The sequence below is a fragment of the Thermobia domestica genome, chromosome 14 (genome assembly GCF_964235325.1).
Source record: "Thermobia domestica chromosome 14, izTheDome1.hap1.1, whole genome shotgun sequence".
Classification (NCBI taxonomy): Eukaryota; Metazoa; Arthropoda; class Insecta; order Zygentoma; family Lepismatidae; genus Thermobia; species Thermobia domestica.
This window is the reverse complement of record NC_137467.1, coordinates 102,060,310-102,081,409: the sequence shown is the minus strand read 5'-3', so window position 1 is coordinate 102,081,409 and position 21,100 is coordinate 102,060,310.

The window sequence follows — 21,100 nt, the reverse complement described above, 5'->3', positions numbered from 1 at the left end:
TGGGTCTAAGATTTGAGGCAACTTCCTTTACAGGTGAAACGCCAATAACACAAAATTACGTCATCTGTATCAACTTTTGTAACTATCTGGCAAGTAACGTGTTTATACAAGAATTGATAAACACATAAGGCTAAACACGTCTTTACTGCTGTAGTATGGGCCAAAAATGAGTTCCAAGGAATTGTTTGTAGCTGTGCTAATAGTGATCGAACTTACAATAGGGATTGCTAGTCACTAGAATGATTCTATTTAAGATGTCACCTCACCTTTCTACTTAGAAGCAGGGCGAAACAAACTGCATTACTGTTACCAGCTAACCAATTTTTATATTCCATTTCTTGTCATAAAATGATAATTCTATCTGTAAATCCTTAAACGTAATAATATTATTGCGTTCATGTGTAAACCTTAGAAACATCTGACATGCTGTATATCTTTTCTGTTCCTGTGAATACCTTCGACTATGTCTCTTTTTCTTTCCAATGTATTAATAATAATAATAATAATAATAATAATAATAATAATAATAATAATAATAATAATAATAATAATAATAGTAATAATAATAATCTCGGAATAACATAATTACAATACCAATTACATAAAGATTATCTTTCCATTCAAAAACATTACTAATTACCACAACGGGATTTGAACCCAAGTAGCTGCAATGAGAGTTTCCTGCTTTCACAATTTTTTTTTTCAAGAAATCGCCCCAACCGGAGTTTTGTTCGCCACTGGAACCTCATGTGCTTTTAACGTATTCCAAACACTACAGGAACACGAACACAGAAATACTGAAGACAGTTAAAATTCCGACCTTGCTCTTCAGAGGAATTCGAACCTCTAGTGGATTGCGTCTCATGATCAGCAGCCTCATGATCATGTGGCCTTAGTTCGCCACAAACTCCTGATATTAATATAAGAAAATAAACTGGTAGTTATGGAACATAAACATAGAACTATCTATTTCTTCACGTGTTGACACAACTTAAAGAATGTGATAATAATTTATCTCGTCTTTTCTTCTTTGGAAATTAGAAGTTATATTAAAGACGAAATGTAATGTAAATCGGGACAATCCCTGCCACTGATGACCAGCGCCGTAACTTAGATTCTTTCCTGGGGGGCCTTTGGCATGGGAGACCCGGGTTCAATTCCTGGCCGGATCTCATGTGGTTAGGATTCCACGTTAATCAGTAGGTCCACGTCTCATATAGCCTCGCTGCTGAACGGGACGTTAATCTCAAGATCAACTCAACTCTTTTCTGGGGGCAAGCATTAATTAGCTTATTTGGGTCCCTAGAAAAAGTTGATTTCTAATTATTGGGCCCCCTCTCTCCAACTTCCTCTTAATCTATATGGGCCCACCGGAGTCTGTGGGCCCTCCCGCACGGCACGGTCTGCGGTTCCGTTAATTACTCGCTGGGCCCATTACATACATGACAAAATTATTAAGGGGTCAATATTAATAAATCTCAAAGCCATGCGAATAAATAATACTCAAATTGATCCAAGACTCATTTTTATTCTATTTACCTTTTGTGTGTTGTTTTGTTTATCTAATGTAGCGACCCTATTTGATGCTTCATTTCTAATTTCTTGTTCGTATCGTATATAAAGTAAGAACATTTTGTCTTAAAATGTGCCCCCCGAACGGCGGGCTGCTTCTCTGGGGGCAGTTGCCTCCCCACAAGTTACGGCTCTGCCGATGACGTAGGCTCAACTTGAAGAACATTTCGTGATACTTTCTTCATTGAGCAACGTGCATATAACTTGTTTTTGATTTAAACAATGAAATCTCAAGTAAGTCATTAAGACACCCACACAAGTTGCTTATATTTTCTTATTTATGTTTTTATTTATATTTTGTTTATATTTGTTTGTTTTTGTTATATTTGAGTATCCTGTTTATATTTTTCCATGAAAAGATTTTAACTAGTTATTAGTTTTGGTTCAAGTTTAAGTAGCGCGGTAGGTGAGTGGTTAGCACATTGAACTTCTGTTCGATAGGCTCGGGTTCGAATCCCGGCGAGGCTGAAACTTTTCAAGTATTCCTGTTTCAATTTAAATTTGAATGCATATTCAGTGTGATAAGCAAGATCTTCTCTTTCCTAGAAAGAAAAAGATGTTGGAATGAGGAGAATTGGGGAAAGTCTGTCTATGGAGGCAATCATTTACAAAGTTATTTCCAGTAGTTGTTCTAGATTTGATATTTTCAGCTACTTTCAAGCATTTTCTGCTATATATGTGATCAGTCTTTTTATTTCTTTGAATATACAGTATATAATGAAAAAATATATTACATATACAGCAATATTGAGATTAACATATGATGTTCATTGGACAACACGCTCTGAACCAGAGAGATTGATCTCAGAATGGAGAAATGTTTCGTGCGTCATCTACTCACAATATTTTACTTGCATAAAGACTTGACTCAGTGCTATCAACTGCTGTCAGTGCCGAGAAAAGTTACGTGTAAGTTGGGTTCATTTGCCTAGGCGTTCTCACAACTGCAAAAGACCTGGACCTCAAGTAATAGAATTAGAACGCTTAGGGGGGATTACATTTGTGGCTGACTGTACCAGACGATTCCTTAAGGACACATTCAATGCCTGCTTGATTTCATGGCACGATGTATAGCAATTCTAATTGCAGCACGGGATATACCACGCCACACAGATTTATCAGCGTTATAAATGTATACTTTTGCAGTTACAGTCTTTTCAATCTATTTATGTAACGAATCTGCCTTGTGTCTGTCTTGATACTGTTATTTCTATAGTGAGCGTTGAATGTTTGTACAGAATGTTTCTACCTTTTTAAGTGTTTGATTAGTGGCATACGGGAACAGGGTCAGCAATTCCTTGATTAGGTTGCTCTATATTCCCAAGTTTCATTTCCTGCTCTTAAATGGAATCATGTTTAACGTACCTAGAAGCACTGCTTCTTACATTTATTATTGTTATTATTATTGTTATTATTATTATTATTATTATTATTATTATTATTATTATTATTATTATTATTATTATTATTATTATTATTATTATTAGGAATAGAGATGAGAATGTGACCATTACTCCGACCACAACGAAGCAGTTTGGACCTCGAAAAGAAGACCAAAATCTGAATTCCGATGCTGAGATAAGTGAAGCTGAAGATATAGAAGAGAAATCAGATTCGATTTTAAGCCATAAAGAACAGAACTGCTCTACTTGTTGTGTCGAAGTGAAAAATAAGCTATATGAGGTTTTAGTTATGTTAAGTGATATTAGTGAAAAATATGATTCCTTGAAGGCTGAACTGATATCGATGAAACAGGAAAATATAAAATTAAATGAGTTGCTATCAGCTAATAATAAAGCTCGTACATTTGCTGAAGTGATAAATAGTTCAATACCCTCTGATCAAAGAAGGGTGCAAGGTGATTCTATGAATGTCATGGTCAAGGACAATGAAGCACCCTCTAACAGTCTACAACAGGAAACAAGTGTTGGTGAATGGAAGCTGGTAACCAAACGCCTAAGGCGAAACAACCAAGAACTTCCGAGTGGAGCAAAAACTACAACCTTATCTGACTCTGACAACAGGAATCGTAATACTTTAATGCAAGGAAAGAATGCCACGGGCAAACTGAAAGTAAACAAAAAAGGTCCTCGTACGTCTGCACTGTTTGTGACGAGACTCGATCCTAGTGTTTCGTGTAAAGATCTCTCTGCATTTGTGAAGGAAAGTGCTAATGTTAATGTTACTAAATGTGTACAGTTAAAAACAAAACACAGTAGTTATTCTTCGTTTTATGTAGCTGTAGAAGAAAATGATTTTGATTGTGTCTATAATCCAAATGTCTGGCCAGATGGTGTCTTATTTACTAAATTTATGGGTCGACTAAAGGAAGAAATTGTGTGCCATGAAGTAAGAGCTGAGAAGGTGGATAGTAAAGGTAAATAAATAGCATAAACTAATATAAAATAAGTATGACGCACTTGCGATTATATTATCAAAATGCTAATGGAATTAATACGAAAGAGAAGGTATTTATAGATGAAGTAAATTGTAATGACTTTGATATTTATTGTATCACTGAAACTTGGTTAAAAGAAAGAAATCAACACTTTGTACAATTATCAAATAATTACAATACTATACGTAAAGATAGAAACTTGGCACTAGAAAACAAGACTAAGGGTGGGGGCTGTATAGTTATCATAAAAAAGGAATATGCATATGAAATTATAACTCTCCCAGATGATATTCTTGATATTATTATAGTTAAAGTTTTAATCCCTGACAACAAGCCATTATTATTGTGCTTGCATTATATTCCCCCTGACTTACCATTAAAGAATTTTATTAACTATTGTGAATGGTTAACCACTTTTCTAATAACAAGAAATTGTAACCTCATAGTTTTAGGTGATTTTAACGTAGGTGGGATAGATTGGGCTACTGGAACTATAACCACATATAACTACTACACTATGAAAAAAGCTGACAAAGTAATTGAACTAAGTAATATACTTAATCTAAAACAATTGAATAGGTCGTATGATCCTAATAGGAAAGATAAAGTTCTAGACCTGTTGCTAACCAACATGGATAATAGTTCCATTGTGTATGATGTCCCACCTTTAATAAAAATTGACCGCTTCCATCCACCTTTTGTTTTTGAATGGGAAATAATTAAAAGTAATAATAACAATCAAGACAATATCTCTAACCAAACAAAAGTTTTTGATTTTAAGAATGCTGACTTCTTAGGTGTATATCAGGGTATCAAGGCAGTTAATGAATTGAATATAGATACAATTGATATTAATACTATGACCAACAGTTTTTATGATCTAAATATATAAAAGAGAACGTACAAATCCTTTGTCCGCTCATCACGCTAATACGGCTGAACCAATTTCTTTTATTTTTGGGGGGTTATTAGGATTTGGACCCTAGATGGTTTTTATCATATCACTTTAATTTTCAATTACCAGTGTCTTGAGATAATTGACCATTCAGGTGTCCATTACGTACAAATCCTTTGTTAGTTCATCATAGGTATAAAAATAAACGTATTTATATGCAACCCGCATGACCGTGTCACTCGGCGGGTTAACATACATGACAGGCGTTATAATGGTTTTTATCATATCACTTGAAAGCGAAAAAGTAAAAATTATCTAAGTAACAAAGTTTATTGCGTTCGGGGGTGACCGCAGCGAAGCGGGGCGGGTTAACATAAATGACAGGCGATATAATGTTAACATTTACTGCAATCTTCTATGGTTTTTATCATATCACTTGAAAGCGAAAAAGTAAAAATTATCTAAGTAACAAAGTTTATTGCGTTCCGGGGTGACCGCAGCGAAGCGGGGTGAACGCTGCTAGTAGGATATATAATGTTCTAGATACTTGTGTACCTAAGAAAGTAGTCATTAATAAACCTAAGTTTAAAGACCCCTGGATGAATAGGGAACTGAAAACTTTAATAAATAAGAAAACTAAATGTTTCGTCAAAGCAAGACAAACCAATGACAGTATGTGGTACCAAAGGTATTCTGCATTACGTAAAATTGTAAAAAAGAAATATCTAGAAGCGAGAAAGGCCTATTATCTTAGTTTAGAAAACAGCATTGTTAGTGACAATAAGGTATTCTGGAAAGTATTTAAAAACTCAGATGACAAAAAATTACCTAATGAAATGAAATATAATGATACAGTCGCTACTGCACAGACTGATGTTGTGGAGCTGTTTAAAGACATGTTCAGTGAAAATTTTAATTTGGGACTAAGTCATGTAAATGGCCATAACATGTATTCTACATTACCTATTTGTAGCGGAGATATAATTAATATACCTAATATTTCTGAATCGGATGTCCTTAGTGCAATTAAACAGATCAATGGAAGTACCTCTCCTGGTCCAGATAACATACCGTACTATATAATAAAAGCATGTGGTACTGAGTTGTCATCCATTCTAGCAAATACATTCAATGAATCACTCAGATGTGGAGAGTTTCCATCGACATGGAAACAAGTATATATTGTACCTGTACATAAAACAGAAGATAAAAATAATATGAAAAATTATAATCCAATCACATTAGTTAATGCATTTAGTAAGATATTTGAAATAATAATACACAACCATATATACTTTAATGTAAAAAATAAACTGACTGAATTTCAGCATGGGTTTTATAAAGGCAGATCAATTGTTACGAATCTGGTACACTTTAAAGATTTTACGTACTTAGCTCTTAAAAATAGACTACAGGTTGACACTATATATATTGATATGTCAAAGGCTTTTGACTCTATAGAACATGGACTTCTAGTTCGTAAATTATCCAATGTTGGTCTATCCTCTCAGTATATTCGATGGTTCCAAAGTTATTTATCAAACAGAACATATAGAGTGAAAATTGGTCATGTAACTTTCAGTATTGGCTGTATAAAGAATGGTATACCTCAGGGATCTCCTTTAGGACCACTTCTTTTTTCATTATTTATTAATGGCCTGACGGAAAAGGTTAAGTGCTCAAATATATTATTATATGCTGATGATTTGAAGTTATTTAGAATAGTGAATAGCGAATACGATAACTACTTACTTCAAAAAGACTTGGATAGTATTAGTATATGGTGTAAAAATAATCTACTGAAAATAAACTGTAATAAAACTAAGTTTATTTCATATACCAATAAGACGCAATACTATGTTAGCAAATATGTCATAGATGGAATATCCCTGCAGAAAGTTGAAAAGATTAAAGATCTAGGCATAATATTTGACATGAATATGAAATTCAATTATCATATTAATGACATAGTAAATAAAACACGAAAGACTATAGGGTTTGTTTTTAGACAGTGGCCTGAGTTTAAAAATGCAAATACATATGTCTACCTATTTAAGGTACTTGTAAGACCCAGATTAGAATTTGGTGCAATTATATGGAATAATATATCTACAACATTATGTAGCAAAATTGAATCGGTTCAAAAATGTTTCATTAGGCTATTGTGTAGAAATAAGAAAAAAGATTACTACTCCCATAGTTATGGTTACTGGAACAAATACTGGGGGTTGCAAGAATTATATGTAAGAAGAAAAATGATAGAGAAAAACTTTATTCAGAAAATTTTAGATAATAGATATAGTAGTGAATACTGCCTACATAATATAGGTATAAGGGTACCAACATATAATCTTAGAAGAGCATCGGAAGTGGTTCCCATGAATAAAAATTCTATAATCTTAAGAAAACTGACAAGTTCTTTAACATATTATCGGGATAATTGTATTTATTGAACAGACGTATAGATTTTAATAGGTATGTATATTTTTTATAGTATATTTGTATGTTTGACGGTATCCTTGTTTTAAGGACAATTTTAAGATAATTGACTAACTATTTTAATGAAGAATGAAATAATTATGTTTGTCCAGACAGATAAAAATTCTATAATTTTAAGAAAAGTGAGAAGTTCTTTTAATATATTATCGGGATAATTGTATTTATTGAACAGATGTATAGATTTTAATAGGTATGCATATTTTTTATACTATATTTGTACGTTTGACGGTATCCTTGTTTTAAGGACAATTTTAAGATAATTGACTAGCTATTTTAATGAAGAATGAAGTAATTATGTTTGTTCAGACAAGACACAAGTCATAAAATTATGTGTACATTGTAGGATAAACAATGACCTCCTATCGTCGAAACAAATGTATTATTAATATTAAAAGGAATATAAGATGTGTGTTATAACCCTTAGTTCTATGACTAAGTGCTGTATTTTTGCTATCTGGCTGTTCATGGCACTAAAAATAAATAAATATATTATTATATATTATATTATTATTATTATTATTATTATTATTATTATTATTATTATTATTATTATTATTATTATTATTATTATCTTAGTAATTGTACAGGAACAACCTGCGAAATTTTGCTTTAAAAATAAAACGCTCCTGGATACTTCAAGTGGTTTTAACAACTAAACCCGTGGAATAAATATCCAACCTACTTTTTTCCTTTCCATAAGCAAAAGAAGTGATAGTTTGGATAAAGAATTTTGCTCATTACTGATAGAAATGCTTTGAATTAACATATTATAATTATGGCTGTAATAGAGTTTCAGCACAAACGGAGACATTGATAGTTAGAGAGATAAATGTTGCTCTCTTCTACTAAGCGTTATTCCCCTCTAGTAAATAAAATTCCACTGAAAATTGTCAAATTTTGCGATATTTGTGCTACAATTTTGCAAGAAATGCTTTCTAGCCTATTTCTCTTATACTGAAAACTCGAATGAAATCTAGAAGTAAAGGCTCAAATTAAATAGATAAAGAAAGGGATTTATATATTTAAACATAATATCTGACTGTAGAATATAAATATTATGTATTTCCAGGAAAGAAGTTAACGTAATATAGATTAGTATTACAACTAAAAACTGCTTTGTAGAAGGAAATTAAAAATTTTATTCAAAAATAAAAGAACCCACTTAATTAGAAAATGTGAAATAGTTACTTCTTAGGGAGTCATAATGCGTTCACTTTAAAAGTACAGTAGTCGTGCTGAGGTTTTCGTCATTTCTTCTGCTTCCTCTTTGATATTTGTTCTCCGAAGTCGAAGGAATAATCGATCTTTCATTACAAATACCACTTATATCAGAAAAAAAGGAACTAATTGTACTTCTCTGAACTGGTAAAATATTTTTTTTATGTTCGAAAGAGAGGAAGGAACTACCAGTAACGCGAAAAGCTTGACTTGGGAATGGAGGTTAATTCCCTCCGAATGTTATTGAAGACTATGTTATTTCTTTTTGGTTTCACAATGAGTGAAACGAGACTTTAATCAGAAATCTTAATCAACGTTCTCAGCTAATGATTGCGAAGCCAAAGCTCATTTTTTCATCCATCTTTTTCGCTTGCTTGAGTGCAAGAGGGAGAAATTGATTATATCTGAATCAACTGTAGCCAACTTCAGATTGCTTTCTATTACTATTGCTACGAAACAAATTTTAAAAATATATAAAATGGAAGGAGCTCGTTGAACTGTGTTCTTCATACAAGAAATTAAATGAAAATCAAAATGTATAATTTTATTTGAATATAATGTCAAAGTTCATAATTATAACTCCGGTGTTCCCGTTTTATATATTTAGTTCATTATTATACAAACTAAGGCTTTTTCTTAAATTGTAGAGCGATTGGACGATTACAGCATTGTTGCTCAGAAGAGTATATATATATATATATATATATATATATATATATATATATATATATATATATATAAATCATTATGATTATAAAAAATCATTTTTTTTAAAATGTAGTGCCTTCCAGCTACAGGTACCAAAATACAATACACCTTGAAACTACTGTGGCTCATACGCAATGCGTGTGAAAAGTTTCATTCCAATTTCTACAATAATAATAATACTGCTTTGTATTATCTACAATACCAAGCAGTATTTCTCAATCATGCTTGACAATACCAAATTTTATATAGGAAAAAGTAAGATATAAAATAAAAATATATAAACTGGTATTCGTAATTAAAGAGAGGAAAATGCGTTTTGTTATAACGTTAAACCCTGAATGAGACAAAGAATCACTTGATATATAGGTTACTAGCAGCGTTCACCCCGCTTCGCTGCGGTCACCCCGGAACGCAATAAACTTTGTTACTTAGATAATTTTTACTTTTTCGCTTTCAAGTGATATGATAAAAACCATAGAAGATTGCAGTAAATGTTGACATTATATCGCCTGTCATTTATGTTAACCCGCCCCGCTTCGCTGCGGTCACCCCCGAACGCAATAAACTTTGTTACTTAGATAATTTTTACTTTTTCGCTTTCAAGTGATATGATAAAAACCATTATAACGCCTGTCATTTATGTTAACCCGCCGAGTGACACGGTCATGCGGGTTGCATATAAATACGTTTATTTTTATACCTATGATGAACTAACAAAGGATTTGTACGTAATGGACACCTGAATGGTCAATTATCTCAAGACACTGGTAATTGAAAATTAAAGTGATATGATAAAAACCATCTAGGGTCCAAATCCTAATAACCCCCCAAAAATAAAAGAAATTGGTTCAGCCGTATTAGCGTTATGAGCGGACAAAGGATTTGTACGTTCTCTTTTATATATATAGATAGGGTATAATTGATTATGTGCGTGCTTGACACAGCGTTTGTTTCAGGGAATATAAAACCGTCAATAACAAATTAAAACTATACAAAATGAAACCGATAAAACATAACTTACGTGGATATTACAAACGGTGCCTCTTTGCCTGCATCTTTCATTGTGGTTCTGGAACATTTCTAGCAATGGTTCAACAATAATCGGGAAGCACAGACTTGCTCCAGTGGCCCTGATATCGTTTCTCAATCATAGATATAACTTGATAGAAATGTTCCCCCTGCTCCGCAATTTTCTGGGAAGAAACCTAAGTGGGAAACATATGCATTTTAGTGACATATTACATCCCATTGCTTGGTAGAAAACATTCGTCACCACTTTTCGGAAAGAATCAGATGCAATCCTCTCCTTATCTTCTGATACTGCATCAAATTCAGAATCATTGAGGAGTTAGTGAATTTGAGGGCCAATAAGGATTCCCTACCTGATTTTAGTTTCAGCAATTTGTGGAAGTTTACGTAGAATATATCTGAATAGTAGTTTTGATGCGTCTATGAATAGCCGCCATTCATTGGGATTATCTTATATGTTAAGTTTACTCATAAGACCAGTTACCTTGTTACAACATACTATGTTACTTTCCACTGAAAATACTGTTCCAGGGGATTCCAACGTGTCCAAAACATGGACACTTTTAGATCTTGAAACTAAGCTCCCCATTTCTTGAGTCTGGATGCCAGTAGTTTTGCGCCATTTTGGACAATCCCAAGTAGTTTAATTCAGTTTGAGAAATGAAAATGAAATAAAATATTTAAGTTTTACGTCCCACGATTATGTCGGTTAGGCTAAAGGAGACGATGATGATGAGAGATGAATGAAATGGTGGAATGAAGAAAGTAGGAGGAAACGGGAGAACACCAGGAAAACCCACGAGCACGGTGTTTGTTCACCACAAAGTCCACACGGCGCGGGCTGGGATCAAACCAGGGAATCCAAGCATCAGAGGTGAACTCTACCACTGAGCCACCGCACCCCCACTTAATTCAGTTTGTTTGATAATATGGCGATTATATGACGAATAGATAATGATGTGTTGTTTTTCTAGAGTTAAGATCGGTGGAGGACGATGAATCTGCAGCAGAATTTGACAACCTGGGTTCATTTTGTCCGCCTTGTGTCCGGATGAAACACTGGAGTCAGATACGGGAGGTTGTGGAAGTTTTAGTTCTTCAGAATGTGGCACAGTGACAAACATTTCAAGGAATATTTGGATAAGTAAAAGTCCACTTTTTCTTTTTCGGATAGGCCATTAATTGGAGGTACTATACAAAAATAGCAGTTTGAAGTATGTTCTGTCGGCTCTCTCCATATCATTGGAACTGCAAATGGCATGCATGTCCTTTTTCCATGTAGCCAGTCTCGCAAGTTTGTAGAACAAGTATTACAAGAAATATATGATGCCCACTTCTTGTCTATATCTCCCACTTTATAGCCAAAGTACAAGAGATAGGCTTTCCTTATGATAGGTATGAATTCCACTTTTTGCTTCACTTCGTTAAACCAGCAATTTGCTCTGCACTCTAAACACATGTACAAGACATGTTTCTGCTCAGTAGTCATAGAACGGTAAATAATAATAATAATAATAATATTAATAATAATAATAATAATAATAATAATAATAATAATAATAATAATAATAATAATAATAATAATAATAGCACACACTCATCCAATATCTCACCACGACCACATCCAGGATGGCAAATTGTAACTACAAAAGAACCTTACACAACACGTTTTCTCTGGCAAACTCTTCAATACAAATTAAACCGTGATGTGGTTGATATTTCTTTGTTAGTGATGAAGTGCGAGCAATAAGGACAGCCAGAGACTTATGCAGGAATATATTTCGAGAGGGGTCCTAAGCTTTTCGGGGTTTCTAAATACAATTTGAGGCTAAATTATATTAAAATTTGTATAATTGCACCTGAAATTATACTAAATTTACAAAAAGTTGTAATTTCGGGGGTCATGACCCACAAGACCCACTCCCTGCGTACGTCCCTGACAATAGCAATGAAACTAACCGTCAAACAATAAAAGTTTATTGAAATAAGCAGACAGCTCCTGTTGCCACGAACCCTTAATTTGCCCACCGAAGCACATCCGGTGATAACGTATTTCTTTGAAACTCGAACCATTCTTCAGAAACTAATTTCATATTTGTTGTCAGCACCCTAAAATTAGTAAAGATTGGTTACTTTTATCTCCGAAGCATTTTCACTGTTGACCAGTGTAATGAAACCGTTCCATGTTTTAGGGTAGGTATTGTATTGACCACATTATTGTCAGCATTTTAATTTTGTCACACTGTGAATTCCATTGGATTCAATAGACTAATATTAGTCGCATATAATCAAAGAACAATGTTCTCAAATCATTACCCTTCTTTGTATTTCCTTCAGCGAACTGAAGTCGTAAATCATGGTTCTTGCTTATCACGAACAGCTTCTTTATAGATGTTGGACCATTGTAACCATATTTGTGTAACAAACAATGGATTGTGTCAGTGCATATTTGTAGTAAGTTGTAATACTATCTGAGTTTTTGGTCACTTAATGGAGATTGGCTTTGACCCTTCGATCTTCCCATTTAACTTCTTTCCTTCGGATCATTTTGAGTATTTCTCATTGAATTAAATATTCACAGGTTTTAGACTTTAAAACTATACTATGTATAAGTGTAGGAAGTCTTATAGAACGGCTTTGTCGTCCGTCTGTTCACAGGTATCAGAGCAAAAGCTGTAAGACATCGAGAAGCGGTTTATTGCAATTGATTCATCGTCCCAAGAATAGATTCATATCCACCCTCAACTCTCTATTCAAAATGGAATTGGTTCAAGTTAGTCATTTCCAGTTTCAATGTTTATCACCATAAATCGAAAGCGGTAATAGATAGTGAGAATTTTTTTTTTTTTTTCGCAAACGATTCAGCGTCTCACGACAATATATCGTGACTATCCGCAACACTCTACCAAAACCGGAAGTTATTCAAATTTACTATTAGTTCCGGTTTCAATATTTATTACGATAGAATGAAAATGATAACAGATATCAAGAATCAGATTTCTGTAAATGAATCAGCGTCTTAAGACAACATACCGTGAATATCCACAACACTCTACCGAGAACGAAAGTGAATTAGCATTACTTCTGGTTTCATTACTGATTTTCGTAGAGCCAAAACGGTAAGCGCTATAAAGATGTAGTTTCTTGCAATCGATTCAGTCCATGAATTGAAACAATGATTTACAAAGTTACTTTTTCTTCAGTTATTCTAAATTTGATTTCTTCATTTTATTTCATCCATTTTCTAGCTCATATGTGGGTAGTGTTTATTTTCTTTTTATGTATAATATGTAGTGAAATAAGACATTAACGAGTTATAATGCATAACTTTTCTTTCATATATGGCTCATTGGACAACATACTGCACACACGAAATATTCATTTAAAACGGAGACATTTTCCGTGCATCAACTTCACAGCAAAAGCTTAAGAGTCACACAGGCCTACCAATTGTCAATTGCTGCTTGAATTGTTACGTTCAACTTGGGTGCATCTGTCCATGCGCTTGTAAAAGCAGCAAGTGCTAGATACGACCGAATTGATTTATAGCAGTCAGAAGGATAGGTACTCATTTAGATGATTGTACTTACAATATTATTTACGTGGTAACAAAAATTCAACTGTCAAATGTAATGCTAGATTCATAATAATGCTTATTTTCCCTATTTGTACGCTATTATCCTCTTTCTTACTAACAAAATATTGTTTTTATTTGTGTATATCGTAAACTTTGTTTTCTTACAATGAACTTCAGTAACTATTTCTATACTGTTACAAGCAATGTAATTTTTTATTTTATTTGAATGCTAAAAATCCTTATGTACATACATTGTAAAATGTTTTGAGTATTTTTAAATAGGAAACTAAAACTGATGCAATAAACACAGAACATAGAACAGTATTATAATTTACAATCGTGAAAACGACAATTAATCTTATATCCATATATTATAAATTGTTAATCACAAATAAAGCGATTTTTGCCTAGTTATTTTACATTTAAAATTTAAGAATCAAATATACTTATTATTTGATGAGGAATGTAGCTATTTCTGTAATATAAAATATTCTGTCCAAAATTTGAAACTTTCGAAGTGAATGCCACAAGGAGTTTGGTGAGAGGAGATTGATTACAAAAGGAAAATTTCGTCCAAAGCTTTTCCCGGAGGGAGAGTTCCTAGTATCGCGGCTACGTTCCCTCTTTGCACAGCCATACTTATTCTTTGAATAAGATAGGATGAGGCTCGGGTGTCTTCTGTGTTAATAGTTATGCGGTGTCCAACTTCCTTAATGAAGTTTAGACCTTCCTGACCCCAGGACCCACAAGTTTCAATGGCTATGGTGACGAAGTGGTATTTGTCCAAGAGGTTGTTATATTTTCGTCTCTTTTCATATTCTCTGCGAGTTGCAACCGTCCCAGCTTTTGTGGAAGATGAAGGAAGATTAGAGGGGGCTAGGGTATCAGTACAAGTGAAATCCCATATTAAAGCCTTCCCTCGTTTCCAAGGCACCAAAGACATTCCGTCAGGTCTCTTGCCATCAGAGCGACTACATCCTATTGGCTCTCTCACGGAAGGCGTTCCAGAGGAGATGAGGGCTCTCATAATGAGATCGTTAACAGTGGAGTGTCGAGAGTATCTGCCAGCACTGTGAACACATGATAGGCCATGTATACCTTTCTTATCCACTAAACTTCCGCAAGCAGGGCACTGGTGTTGTTCACAGACATCTGCTCCCAAACGTAACGCACAAGCGACTCGAAAACTTTCGTCGGGAAGATGCAGCCCTAGGGATGAAGATGGGATAGCTTGTAACCAGGCACCTGCTTCAGGGGAAGAAGTAGCAAGAAGACGTGCCTTATCTTCAGGATTGGTGGAGGAGTGAAGAATAGAAGATAATCTGGAGTCTATAAGAGGAGCGTCCCATGAAGTTTGAAAACTTCTCTTATCAAAATCAGGTAGATCGAGTCCGCCGCACGATATCCACTGGGAGATACAATCATTTATCTCAGCTTCTGAATCCTGATGAATATCCTGGCGAAGAAGAGAAGTGATCAAAGGCATAGAGCTATACATGGATGAAAGGAAAGATGGAGTAGCCAAGTCAAGGGCTCGACGAATTCCTAGACCTCCGTGATCCACAGGGAGAGATGCTTGTAGCCATGAGTTATCTGTGAGAGAGCAGTTTAGAAGAGATTCTAGGCCATGTCGGATGGATTCATCATATTGTTCCAAAAGATCTGTCTCATGCCAGGATGGAGAACTACGAAGGAAATATAACAATCTAGGAATGGCTAATGAGGCCCGTAGGAGATAAAAAGCTGAGTGGGTAGATATCTTAGATAGGCGAGTGAAGAAGAGATCTAATTTAGATATCTTGTCCAATAACAAAATGCGTCGAGTATCAGTGTGTAGCGCAGCACCTAAAAGGGAGGCTCTGTCGGATGATATAAGTTGAATTCCAGGTGCAACTTCGTTGAAAAGGGAGTAAAGGGTGTTAGCCTGTTCGTTTGAGACTCCTAGGAAACCGACTTCACATTTGCAGAAATTGAGCTGTAATCCAATGTCACGAGATTGAGTACGAATCTTTGACAAAGCTTCGAGGACATCTTCTTTGTCTCCAGCTATAGTCCCATCGTCGAGGTACCAAATGTTTAACTCCGTATTGATATTTCTGACAATAGAGTGAAGTGTTAACGCAAATAAGGCAGGTCCTAAGGGGTCGCCTTGTTGAACACCTCGTTGGGAGAGTATGATATCTTCACCAAAAAATAGATGACTAGGCTGTGAGTAACACTGATGTATGAAGGTGTATATATAAGGGAAATGCGTTTTAACGGCTGTAAGCATAGAGTCTCTGTTAATTTCGTTAAATGCATTCCGGAAATCTAGTTTCAAGAAAATTTTCTCCTGTTTGTGGGGATGAGAATAATACAGTCGGGCGACATGGGCTGTTACCTCTGAGCCATGAGGAACGCACACTCCCAACTGATGTGGTGACAAGAAAGTAGATAACGGTTCTCTAATTCTTTGGCATACTATCTTAGCTGAAAGCCGTCTCCAAACGTTACCGACAGCGATGGGGCGTATATCACCACTTTTCTTCCTTAACGCTATAAGCGACGCTCCAAAAAATAGTGGTCTAATTTCTGTAGGTACGTTTCCAGTGAGGATTATGTGAAGAAAATCACTGATAGTGCTTAACAGACGGTCTCTAGAATCGATGTCTTGGCACAGCAAAAGATCCTTGAGAATGGAAGGGCGTAAACTGTCCATACCTCCTTCAGAGCCGGAAGAGAAGGATCGAAGAGCTTTCTGTACTTCTTTGACAGAAACTCTAGGGACGGCTGGAGCGTTGTCAATGAGTGCAGGGGGTGTGAAAGTATGACTGTGTGTAGGGTGTTTGTTGCGTAATGCATCTAGCACTGTAGCTTCTGGAGGCGCCAAAGTGTCATCAGAGACGAGAAGTCTGACTGCTCCATGGACATCACCATCGGAAAGTTTGTTCTCGATAACCTTGATGTTGAAGGAGACTGGGTCTGTCACTCGGCGAGGTTTGGAGGGTCGTTGGTGGCGATAAAGAAGGGCATCGCAGCGAGAATTAGTCCAACTTGTGATTCTTTGTTTCACCCATGTAGTGAGATTTGACACTTTGTTCGTTCTTGTTGGTAAACAAAGAGTTACGTAGGGGAAGAAGACGAGCTCCTTCCACGATTGCAAGTTATTAGTAGATTTTATAATATTCTGCAGAACGTGACAGAGAGAGTCAGCCAACGCTGGTCTAGCTCCTCGAGGAACTCTACGAAGAATAGGCGTTATGGACTTGAGTTTTACGAGGAGGGTATTGCATTCTTCAATTCACATCTCGTTGGACCTAAAAATACAGTTGCTCAATGTAGTGTGTGAAGGTGAAAGCATGGTAGTGACATTGGGCGATGTGGGTTTGGCTTTGGTACTAGTGAGATGACACTTACTGTTGTGGATTGCAAGGCCTCTTGCATTGAGTAATTGTTTGTTGCACTGAGAACACACTGAATCATTATGCACAGATCCACCATCAGTATTGAAATTATGAATACCCGGGTCATCATTATAGTTCAATGACACAGAGTGGTCGACATTGCCGGGCATGGCGCTAATATCGTGTCCGGTCGACATATTAAACAAATGGCAGGTTATGTACACAAACATTCATGTTTGAAACGGTTTAACAATAGAAGAAGAATAAGTCATTAGAAACCTGTGAAAGGATTTATCTTTGGGTACTCTACATGCGACGGAAAATTGCTTCATTAAGTGGATTACTTGAAGCAACGACATATATTTATTGTATCCAAATATTGGTGTAGCAAATTGTTATCATGCTTATTGTTAACGATGTGAACAATTTCATATCTATCATATAAATTAATATTAGAGATTTAGATTTTTTCTTGGAGATTATAAAAAATAGTGAACTTTTAAAGAAGATGTCCTATTGGTGACCATTGACAAATCATGTCTTACAAACCTGTACGAAAACCTATAGGCTCAATTTTAAGTTCATAAACATTTTGTATTTGACTTTACATTTCAAAAGCATTTTCTTCAGATTGTCAACGAACAACATAACCTGTTCATCCGCTAAGATGAATTTGAAACTCTAAATGACCGTTCAACATTTTTCAATATGACACGGTATATTTGAAGCATGTTGCAGCTTTAGGGTTCCTAGCAACACCAACTGCGATTTCCATGTATTTAGTTGTTGAACACTGATTGATTGAGTGAGTCGTTCACTGAGGACGTTAGAATCAAGGTTATTTGCCCTCGTCACGAAAAGGCAAATGGCCAACCAAAAGAGAAACGTTAAATTATATATCACTGTGATAAACATTCCACGACGTGGCTTGTATTTACATACGTATATAAAGAAACCTTTGAGTTTTACGTCCCACGGTTATGCCGGTTAGGCTAAAGGAGGCGGTGATGACGAGTAATGAATGAAATGGTGGAATGAAGAAAGTGGGAGGAAACAGGAGAACCCCGAGGAAACCCACGCATACGGTGTTTGTCCACTACGTATAGAAAGAAAACAAAACGAAGAAAGTAACCATAAAATGGCACATATTGTCCATGATAACAATAAATTGCATTTATTCACGAATTCTTATAAAAATGACAAAATATAACATTTTGAACAAAACGGTTTTAGTGAGCAGCCTCGGTATTCAGTTGCACGATTTCATTTACGATGTTGCTTTCAATAAAATAAATTATTACTGAAAATATATATGTTAAATACAACATCGGGAAAACTAAGGATATATTTCATTCTATGATTTAGTTTGAAAAACAAGAGGTAGAGACACATGGAATTTTAAACTACATACTTTAAAAATTAAAAAAAGAAACTCAACCTGTTATGAAACTTACGCACTGTAAACCAAAATGATCAAGTCATTAGAAACCTGTGAAAGGATTTATCTTTGGGTACTCTACATGCGACGGAAAATTGCTTCATTAAGTGGATTACTTGAAGCAACGACATTCGTTAGGCTTAACGTGAGATGACCAAGAGAATTGGTTGCTTCATGCTTGGATTATGTTATCAGAGATTCTTTGTGAAAGACCAGTTTTAAGGGCTTAACAACTGCTTACTCTCACAACCTTCATAAGCAAGTGGCAACTATACTTGTTAATGAATGATTTATAAATTACAGCTTGACTCTTATAATATATAGCAGATTTTAGTGGCATTCACGAATAGTAAGTTCTGCTAATGACTATGCTCTTCTTTTCATATAACATGTAAATCTTTAGTTCCAGCCCCATAAAACTATATAAAGTATTGTGCGTGTTTGTTTGTTTTTTGTAAGAAATGCAATGAATTCACACGTTCCTTGTTCCGTTCATCGCTCCGTATATGGAGAGGACTACAGGTCACATGTACCATGCCCAATTTGTTCGTTCTCGTGTGGCTTGTCTTTTCATTTTATTCCCTCGAACACTTAGGATAATTTAATGAATCAATAGTTGAATTGAATCAGTAATTTTGAAAAGGCTATAAATCAGAAAATGGCGAGTTTGCATTGAGTACACTTTTTTTGCTACCAATTGCTCTAAACAAGTTGTTCATGTCGTATAAGAAAACTACTTTTTCAAACAAAGGTCGATCATTTCATGTCTAGCAGGATTTTGAAAAAATTAGGTTTTTTTTGGGGGGGGGGGGGGTTGTTTGTTCAGTTTTCTCATAACTTTACTTTCCTGTCTCATGATCTTTTCAAAATTACTTCTTCAATTATTTTCTTGAAAACGGCACAAATTATGAAAAGTACAATGAGTAGTTTTTCGTTTTTCTTCTCTTTATATTAAAGAAGTTTCTAAAGGAATATTCCAGAAGTGAAGATTACGAACTTTACAAATCTTTTTCCCTTCAAACCCTATGTCGATTTTCATATGGCATTTTATTGATGAAATTATACAATTGTTAAAGTTTGTAAGAAAACATAATACCTTTCCGTGTGAGAGAGTTAGGAAGGTTAATTACTTGCCCTGGCTGAGCTTTATTCTAGCGGTTTACTAATAAATGTTATAACGATGTCGTTCATCCTCTGAAAATAATTATGACACTTAAAAGTTCAATATGCCCCTCTCTCAGATTAATGTAAAAAGCGTTATATTCTTGAAATTAAATCCTTTGGGTGACTTTTAGGAAAACGATTATAACAATTTTATTCACATTTGATACGTAACTCTATAGTTTACATAATTCATTATTTAATCTAAAAAATGTACCTATTTTTGTGCTACTCGTAAACTTACGGACTACATTTTTATAGGCTCCTGGAACCAAAATTTTACAGCGATATCGCGCAATCTGATAACCAAACTTAAAAATAACTTTACTACAGGAATCTGTATTCACGTTTAACCCTTGTGTACTACCATGGGGTCTTTTGGGACCCCAGAGATGTCTATCATGATATTTCTTTTAAACAAGTGCGATTACAATTCAGTCTTTTCTTGCATTCTAACTCGAGTGTATACTAAAGATGCCTACTAAAAATTTCAGTTTGATGGTTCTGCTTAAAGAACGTGATTTAGATGGGGTTCTAGAAGACCCCATGGTCATTCCTGTGGAACAATGTTCTTGGGAGTACACAAGGGTTAAGGATATTAATAAGAGGACTAACTAAGAGAAGAACTTTAATAAGACAAATAAGGAAATAGCTAACTTGAACAGTTTCTTATTACAAGGTTCATTTAATTAATAATTTTCTGCCTAATTATGATCTTACATTCTCCACGAAATATTCTACATATTTAGCTGATAAGTTACTAGTTACTATACTTTTACAATATATCAAGTTGCTACACCGCAGGAGCGTAACTAGGCGTAGCGGAGCCTGGGGCAGAAATTGGCCAGCGGCTGCTTCCCAAGAAAAATTGAAATACAGTGTTAGCGTAAAAGAAATAGATAAGTTGTACTATGTATAAAATGTTATGTATTTTTGAGCAAAACAAATTTTACCTGTAGTACATGAACACATACTTAAAGTTTTGCGGCTGACAGTTTTTTCTTTTGTTTCAGTGACGGGTGTGTGACGTAAGCAGCCTTGCCCTCGAACTTGACCTTGACGTGGCTTAGAGGAATATGACGAGTCAAGTTGAGAAGGCGTTCGGTGTTCCGAAATATGCCAAGACAAATTCAGTTACTGTAGTGCAACGTCATTTTAGAGCAAAGTATGGGAAACAACCACCCACACGGCAGTCCATTTCTGACTGGGTGCATAAATTAAA